Here is a 10,000-nt window from a genome sequence, read left to right as displayed (position 1 = left end):
GAGGCTTGAAATGAGTGACTCCACGCTGCAAAGTTTGTTTCAAAAAGGCAGCGGCACAACAAACTTATTCCTGCATCTGAAACTGAAGCCTCCGGTCACGTGCGGGAAATACAACTGTTTAGGAGGCGAACAAGACTGCAACAACAAGCAAACTACGAGCTAGAAATCAGCTTACAGCTTACTCATTTACACCAGGTATGTATGACGATGCCATGATGTGTGAATGAAAATGGCTTTACTTTATCCACTTACTGAAACTATAGTCCTCTCAATGTGGTGTATGAGACTATATGTGGTGTGTCACTTCCTGTTCCGGTAGCTGAACCGGCGCTCGCGAATTTTACTCCAAACATTTAAGTTTAATAATGTAAGGAGAAAGTTTGCAATTAATTTAACAAGTGCATATCTGGAGTAACTAGCCGGTGCGCTGTTACAAAGACGAGATGGCGCCCAAGGCTGATTATAGCGAACTTAAAAAGTCAATCGACACTCTGATCGAGGAAGTTGCTACGATCAAGGAGCAGCAGAAAACCATCATGGCCCTTGTTGTGCAGCTGGATCAGATGAGGGCTGACAATCTGGAGAAAGATAAGAAAATCGCAATCCTGGAGAACAGAGTTGCTGATATTGAGCAGTACACGCGGGTCAATGATGTGATCATCACCGGACTTAGCATCAAACCCCGGTCTTACGCACGAGCAGTAAACCCAGCGAATGGAGAGGAGCCGGCGGAGTTGGATATCATTTCAATGGAGCGACAGGTGGCGGTATTCATGCAGTCCGAGGACATACAACTGGACTGTAACAGTATCGAAGCATGTCACCTTTTGCCCAGGAGAGGAACAAACGACAAGCCGAGCGTAGTCCTGAGATTTGTAAACAGAAAGCACAAGATCGCGTTGCTAAAACAGGGAAGAAAGCTAAAAGGAACAAACGTGTATATGAACGACCATTTGACCAAACGAAATGCTGATATAGCCCGAAAAGCACGCCAAATGAGGAGAGAGAAGAAAATTCTACAAACTTGGACTGCGAACTGTAAAGTATTCATCAAACTCAACGGTACTCCGGAGAACGCCAAAGTGCTGGTGATTAGAAACATCGAGGATCTGAACGAATATGACGTTTGAACTGGACTGTAAGGTAAAAGTGATTAAACACAATCATGACACACATTGACAATACACAAGATGACACTAGCCACATAATTCAGTTGGTAAGTGAATATGACAATGTACAGTTGAAAGCATCTCAATACACTGAGCACCACCTACAAGACTTGGAACATGATATAGACCCGGACAATAATTTCCTCCTCAATATCAATGAGAACTGCTGCTACTACACCTATGAACAGTACAACCAGAATATTATTACTAAAGGCAAATTGTCCATTATCCATTTTTATAGTAGAAGCCTAAACAGGAATTTCAAGGACATCAAGGACTATTTACACACCTTTTCTCAACCATTTAACATAATTGCAGTATCTGAAACTTGGATTAACAGTGAAAAAGTGACAGATTTTGAACTGGATGGTTATGACTTTATTAATATGAATAGACAAAACAAGGGGGGTGGAGGGGTGGCAATCTATGTGGATAACACCTTGAGATTCAAACGTCTGGATGATATGACAACTGTGGTTGATAACCTACTTGAATGTCTAACAGTTGAAATTTGTATGGAAAAAAAGTAGAAATGTCATTATTAGTTGTATATACAGATCGCCAGGTACAAGCATTGAATGTTTTACAGATTGGATGGAATGCTTGTTTTCAAAGAAGAGTAATGTTAATAAAGCTGTCTTCATTTGTGGAGACTTTAATATTGACATGTTAAATCCCAGTAAAAATAATGATATAGATAATTTCATTGACACAATGTACAGTATGAGTCTATATCCCAAAATCACCAGACCCAGTCGAATTACGTCCCACTCTGCCACTCTAATCGACAACATATTCACTAATGATATTGAGAATAAGACCGTAAGTGGGCTATTGATCAAAGATATCACTGACCACCTCCCAGTTTTTCTGATATTTAATGGAAACTACAGGACAAAAAAATTAGAAAAGCCAACCCAATACAGAAGAACGAGATCAGAGGAATCTATTAGTTCATTTAAACATGATTTACTGGAGCAGAATTGGGATGTAATTTATGAAAATGGTGATGTTAATAGCGCTTACAATATATTCTTGAGAATATTTAGGTCAGTATATGATAAAAATTGCCCAATAAAAGAATGCACCAGTAAAAGAAAATATACTAATTGTCCTTGGATCACAAAGGGATTGCAAAATGCTTGCAAAAAGAAAAACACTCTTTACAGAGAATTTATAAGATTGAAAACAAAAGAAGCAGAAAATAAATATAAAAAATATAAAAACAAATTAACTCATATTATAAGGTCAAATAAGAGAGAGTATTATAAGAAATTACTAGATGATAATAAAAACAATATCAAAGGAATATGGAATTTATTAAACAGTATTATAAGAAACAGTACCTCTTCAATTAACTATCCAACGTATTTCACGAATGATGGTAAAGAAAATGATAATATGGAAGATGTGGCTAATGCCTTCAATAAATTATTTGTAAGTATTGGACCCGAACTTGCAAAAAAAATCCCAGATCCACGGACAACTGGTAAAAATATGGAGGGATTGTTGGAGAGAAATCCCAATTCTATGTTTTTAAATGCAGTGGGTGAAGACGAATTGTTGGATATTGTAAACAAATGTAAGAACAAAATGTCCACTGACTCCAATGACATTAGTATGGCATTGGTAAAAAAGGTCATTACAGGGATATCAAAACCATTAACATATATCTGTAATTTGTCATTTCAAACCGGCGCATTTCCAAATGAAATGAAAATAGCTAAAGTTATACCTCTGTTTAAAACTGGGAGCAAGCACCACTTCACAAACTATAGACCCGTCTCTTTACTTCCACAATTCTCTAAAATATTAGAAAAACTATTTAATAACAGGTTAGATGCATTTATAGAAAAACCTAAATTACTCTCTGACTGTCAATATGGGTTTAGATCAAACAGATCTACATCAATGGCAATAGTTGAAACAATAGAGGAAATCACAAATGCCATAGAAAAGAAACAATATGCAATGGGAATATTTATTGATCTAAAAAAAGCATTTGACACAATTAACCACGATATATTAATCAATAAAATGGAAAAGTATGGAATTAGGGGAGTTGTACTAGATTGGCTTAAAAGTTACTTAAATAAGAGACAACAGTTTGTGAAGTTGGGGGATTGCTGTTCATCGTGTTTGGATATTGTTTGTGGTGTCCCCCAGGGGTCAGTGTTGGGGCCAAAACTGTTCATCCTATATATCAATGATATATGTAAAGTGTCTACATTATTGAAATTAGAGTTATTTGCTGATGACACTGATATTTTTTGTTCAGGGGATGACTTAAATCAATTGCAAGAAGTCATTATGGAAGAAATGAGTAAACTAAAAACTTGGTTTGACTACAATAAATTGTCATTAAACCTGACTAAGACTAAGTTAATGCTGTTTGGAAAGAGGACACATGAAACAAAGGTGCAGATACAAATAGATGGGGTGGATATTGAAAGGGTTTTTGAAATAAAATTCCTTGGAGTTACAATTGACGGTCAAATTAACTGGAAATCACATATAAAACATGTACAATCTAAGCTGTCAAGAAGCATCTCAGTAATAAATAAAGCAAAGCAGGTTCTGGATCACAAATCACTCCACATTCTTTACTGTTCATTAGTTTTACCATACTTAACCTACTGTGTGGAAGTCTGGGGGAATAATTATAAAAGCTCATTAAATTCAATAACTACACTTCAGAAAAGAGCTGTACGCATCATCAACAAGGTTGGATATCTGGACCATACTCACTCACTATTCTTACAGTCAAAAATATTAAAATTTAATGATATTATTTTGTATCAAACTGCACAAATAATGTATAAAGCCAAAATAAATAAACTCCCGGGAAGCATTCAAAAATTGTTCAGCATACGAGAGGGCGGTTATAATTTAAGGGGGAATTTAAATTTCAAAATGCTTAGTTATAGAACGACCATTAAAAGTTTTTGTATTTCAATTTGTGGAGTGAAATTATGGAATGGTTTGAATGTGGAGTTAAAGCAATGTCCAAACATAAACCAGTTTAAAAAGAAGTATAGGTACATGGTATTCCAGAGGTACAGAGATGAAGAAGGGCTTTGATATTGGCTTGTTTATGTTACAGAAGAGTGTGGGGCTGCCCATTGAGGCAGTGGTGTTGCTGTGGTGGCATGATACCATTTCCATGATCACTAGTGGTAATGGTGTGGCTATGTATGTGTGTAGTGTGCATATGTATGTATATATCTATAATTTATGTATATACAAGTTCATTAAGTTTGTACATTGAGTGAACAGGTAGTTCTAACTCAGAGTAATTTATGATTTAAAGAAAAGGGGTGGGATTAAATAAGTGTAAACTTCTTCTCACTCCTTTTCAAATATGTAAAAAAAAGAAAAGAAAAAGAAAGTCCAATGCTCATTTGTTTTAGTTTTTTCTTTTCCATTGTTTTCATTTTGTTATAATGTCTGTTAAGGCAATAGCACTGTATTGGATCAGGTTTGCTCTTGTTTTTATGCATATTTGAAATAAAAATATATCAAATATATCAAATGTTTTACTTCATTATTTTTTTTACACTGAGACAAACTTTATTGATCCACAAGGGAAATTGTTCTCAATTTTGCAAATATTTATTTGCATACGATGTATAATACTACATTTGTATTTACAGAAGTACTTTATTCAAGACAGAAGTTTTAAATTTGCACTTCATTAATTTTAATGTTGGAGATTATTACTTATTTGCATGCAATGTATAATACTACATTTTTATTTACAGAAGTATGTTATTCAAGACAGAAGTTTTAAGTTTTCACTTTACTAATCTTAATGTTGGAAATTATTATTTATTTGCATGCAACGTCCGATGCTGCATTTTGTTTACAGAAGTATTTCATTCAAGACAGAGAGGTATTGCTTCCCAGAGGAAGCTCCTAACTTAGTTCTATGAAAATTATTCTATAAAAAGTATTTTTTTTAGTTTAAGAACAACATTTCTCAACAAGCAATTGCAAGGAATTTAGGGATTTTACCATCTACGGTCTGTAATATCATCAAAAGGTTCAGAGAATCTGCAGAAATCACTGCACAGAAGCTATGATATTTATTACAGACCTTCGATCGCTCAGGCGGTACTGCATCAAAATGCAACATCAGTGTGTAAAGGATATCACCACATGGGCTCAGGAACACTTCAGAAAACCACTGTCAGTAACTACAGTTGGTCGCTAGATCTGTAAGTGCAAGTTAAAACTCTACTATGCCAAGCGAAAGCCATTTATCAACAACACCCAGAAACGCTGCCGGCTTCGCTGGGCCCGAACTTTGCACTTCATTAATCTTAATGTTGGAGATTCTTACTTATTTGCATATAATACTACATTTTTATTTACAGAATTATTTTATTCAAGACAGAAGTTTTAAGTTTTCACTTTACTAATCTTAATGTTGGAGATTATTATTTATTTGCATGCAATGTCCGATGCTACATTTTGTTTACAGGAGTATTTCATTCAAGACAGGGAGGTATTGCTTCCCAGAGGAAGCTCCTAACTTAGTTCTATGAAAATGATTCCATAAAAAGTAAAATGTTTAGTTTAAGAACAACATTTCTCAACAAAGCTATTGCAAGGAATTTAGGGATTTCACCATCTACGATCCATAATATCATCAAAAGGTTCAGAGAATCTGCAGAAATCACTGCACGTAAGCGATGATATTACAGACCTTCGATCCCTCAGGCGGTACTGCGTCAAAAAGTGACATCAGTGTGTAAAGGATATCACCACATGGGCTCAGGAACACTTCAGAAAACCACTGTCAGCAACTACAGGTTGTTGCTACATCTGTAAGTGCAAGTTAAAACTCTACTATGCCAAGCGAAAGCCATTTATCAACAACACCCAGAAACGCCGCCGCCTTCGCTGGGCCAGAACTTTGCACTTCATTAATCTTAATGTTGGAGATTATTACTTATTTGCAAGCAATGTATAATACTACATTTTTATTTACAGAAGTATTTCATTCAAGACAGAGAGGTATTGCTTCCCAGAAGAAGCTCCTAACTTAGTTCTATGAAAATTATTCTATAAAAAGTAAAATGTTTAGTTCAAGAACAACATTTCTCAACAAGCTACTGCAAGGAATTTAGGGATTTCACCATCTGCGGTCCGTAATATCGTCAAAAGGTTCAGAGAATCTGGAGAAATCACTGCACATAAGCAATGATTTTACAGACCTTCGATCCCTCAGGCGGTACTGTGTCAAAAAGCGACATCAGTGTGTAAAGGATATCACCACATGGGCTCAGGAACACTTCAGAAAACCACTGTCAGCAACTACAGTTTGTCGCTACATCTATAAGTGCAAGTTAAAACTCTACTATGCCAAGCGAAAGCCATTTATCAACAACACCCAGAAACGCTGCCGGCTTCGCTGGGCCCGAACTTTGCACTTCATTAATCTTAATGTTGGAGATTCTTACTTATTTGCATGCAATGTATAATACTACATTTTTATTTACAGAAGTATGTTATTCAAGACAGAAGTTTTAAGTTTTCACTTTACTAATCTTAATGTTGGAGATTATTATTTATTTGCATGCACTGTCCGATGCTACATTTTGTTTACAGAAGTATTTCATTCAGGACAGAGGTATTGTTTCCCAGAAGAAGCTCCTAACTTAGTTCTATGAAAATGATTCTATAAAAAGGTAAAAATGTTATCTGATCTGAAAAGAACCATATTATTCAGATAAAAATGTTGCTACAAGTGAGATGCAGTGTATGCTGTGTCATTTCAATCTACTAGTTTTTGATCAAATTAAGAAAAAACTAATTTTGAATTAATTTTGTCATTTGTTTTTAATGTTCTTTTTATTTTGTTATGTAAATCAAATTGATGGTGAAATAATAGGAGACTATATATTTAAGCCTATTTTTGACTGTATTTACCTAAGAACTGACTGGGGCACGTTGTAATGGAGTATACTGACATCTGGTGACCGACCTTGGTAATTGCAGCCTATTAACTCCTCCATCCTGCCACAATCTCAAGTGTTATATGAGAAAAATTTTGTAAAATATCTCCCTTTTGATATTTCCAAATTGCTTGTTTGCACATTGGGTCTTTCTCAAATACTTAAAAGGGGACACGTTGTGTTTATTTTTTTTTCCTACATTTAAACACTTCCTTGTGGTCTACATAACATGTAATGCTGGTTCTTTGGTCAAAATGTTACATGGATTATGTTTCATAGACCATTTTCATGCGCTGTTTTGTCGGCTGTCTTTGTTGTAGTTTTTAGCGCTTCCATATGGAGTCTCCTGACAGATATAAGTTTGAGCTATTTGCTACTTTGTGTTAAAAATGGATGCATGCGCCCCCAAAACAAGAGGATAGAGAAAAAGAAGGCACTTATTGATGATAATGGCAAAGCTCTTTGGCTAAAACTTGACCATATATGTAAATATCTGCTGACCTCTTCACATTTTAGTGCCCAGGAAAATAGCTACTCAACATTTCTGAACCCACAGATACAAAACCCAAAACCAGTGAAGTTGGCACGTTGTGTAAATCAACGATCCCCAAACTTTTTTGCACTACGGACTAGGGATGTCCCGATCCGATATTTGGATCGGATCGGCTGCCGATATTTGCCAAAAATTGCGTATCGGCAAGGCATGGGAAAATGCCGATCCAGATCCAGTTTTAAAAAAAACTCCGGTCCGTGTTTTCCAACGCACCGATTTAAATAATACATTCCACCTTTCTGCTGCTCCGTAATTTCCGTTCCGCATTTTCCAGCACACCTTCAACACATCCACATGTCTGTGAATTCTCACGCAGTTGCTTTTAGCTGCTGGCATTACACGACAGGCTCTTCTCACTCTTTCCTGTGTCTCCCTCTCACAGACAGCAGCGCACCTTCTTACACACGTCACATACTGTCACGTCATACGTCACATACGTATACGTCCTCCCCGAGCAGAGAGGTAGCAGCATGGCTAACGTTAGCTGTGATGCTAGCGCAGCCGTGCGAGCAACGCTCCCTCTAAGGTGCTCGCCTGTGCAATTGCGCACTGTTTAAGCATCCTCTGCGCATAGCAACTCTATGCCACGCACAAAATCTAATAAAAAAATGAGCGCATAACAATTTTCAACACACCGACACGACAGAGAAAACAGTTTTCGTCATCATTGTTCAAATATTGTGACGTCTGTCGAGACGCTTATCTCCATTCGGTGCCACACGCCCACACCATCAAAATGCTGAGGCAAAAATTTCCACATCAACACCGTATGAAAAAATGTGTGATTTTTTTAGTTGTGATTTCCTTCTCTGCATGAACGTTTAAAAGTAGCATATATTAATGCAGTATGAAGAAGAATGTTTTAATGTAGACATGAAAGCCTTGAAAGAAAATTTTGAAAATCAAGACTACATTTCCTGCAAATGGGTGCATTTCTACCCTATATTTTAACTTTAGATTTATTCTCATATCAAACTCTTTAGGCTGTCTTTTTGACACTTACATCCGGCGCCCCCCTCCACACCCTGGATTATAAATAATTCAATGTGATCATCTTGTGTGATGACTGTATTATGATGATAGTATATATCTGTATCATGAATCAATTTAAGTGGACCCCGACTTAAACAAGTTGATAAACTTATTGGGGTGTTACCATTTAGTGGTCAATTGTAGGGAATATGTACTTCACTGTGCAACCTACTAAAAAAAAGTCTCAATCAATCAATCAAAACACACAGAATCATCATACTGCTGTGATTATATGCATCAAGTGTTCATTCAAGGCTAAGGCAAAATATCGAGATATATATTGTGTATCGCAATATGGCCTTAAAATATCGCAATATTAAAAAAAGGCCATATCGCCCAGCCCTAGTTCAATGATGCCATTTCTGTTTGTCATGTATAATTTTGTCTATTTTGTGTTTATCCTTGAATAAACAGGTCAGTTTCTTGTTACCAACCATTGTGTATTATTCAAACTCTCCTAATTCAGCTGGCTAGTTGTTATCAAGAGTACTAAAACCCTTTTCAACATGATTCTGACAACTAAGTAGGCTAAATAACTTTAAACTTTAATACATGCTCGGATAGGCCAGTATCGGTCAGTATCGGTATCGGTCAGTATCGGTATCGGATAGGAAATGCAAAAACAATATCGGTATCGGATCGGAAGTGCAAAAACCTGGATCGGGACATCCCTACTACGGACCGGTTTAATGTAGGCATTATTTTCAGGGACCGGCTTCCCACTTGTGAAAAATACAATTCACTAAAACGCTGAATTAGTGGGAGCCCTGGGCGTGTTTCTTTGCAATGAAATGCAGATGGAAATCAGCCTTTGGCTACAATCTGTCACATTTATATGTTCACTAATGTGCATTGTATCATGTCACAAAGTTATAACAAATGGCAACTGTGTCTAGTGCACAGGTGTCAAACTCAAGGCAGATCTGACCCTCCACATCATTTTATATGGCCTGCAAAAGCCTGGAAATAACATGTGTCAGTAAAATACCTTATATTTTCTTTCTTTACTTTCTTATTTTCTTACTAAAGGTATTAGGGTTTTTTTTCTAGTTAAATAGTGGGAAAAAATTAGTGTCCAATATTGCAAAATATATTATATTATCTAACTTTGTTGGTCAAAATCCATATAAATACTTAAATATCTGCTTAACATATGGTCTCGAAGCAAGTTATCCATCAAATTGTACACTATAATAGATTTTACTGTAAAATTTAGGGAGTTTTTTTACAGCATTTTACTGTAAGTTGGGGGAAAAAACGACCAATGTTAGTTTTTTTACAGTAAA

The 10,000-nt window shown here is 36.1% G+C and overlaps 1 protein-coding gene across 3 annotated transcripts in view; it reads right to left on the bottom strand.

The window, feature by feature from the left end:
* Positions 1 to 10,000, bottom strand: part of atg5 (ATG5 autophagy related 5 homolog (S. cerevisiae)) — an 85,723-nt gene that overhangs the window by 69,435 nt on the left and 6,288 nt on the right. The gene's annotated exons all lie outside the window — the stretch shown is intronic.

The sequence above is a fragment of the Nerophis lumbriciformis genome, linkage group LG04 (assembly GCF_033978685.3).
Source record: "Nerophis lumbriciformis linkage group LG04, RoL_Nlum_v2.1, whole genome shotgun sequence".
Taxonomy (NCBI): domain Eukaryota; kingdom Metazoa; phylum Chordata; class Actinopteri; order Syngnathiformes; family Syngnathidae; genus Nerophis; species Nerophis lumbriciformis.
This window is presented reverse-complemented; position numbering and strand designations above follow the sequence as displayed.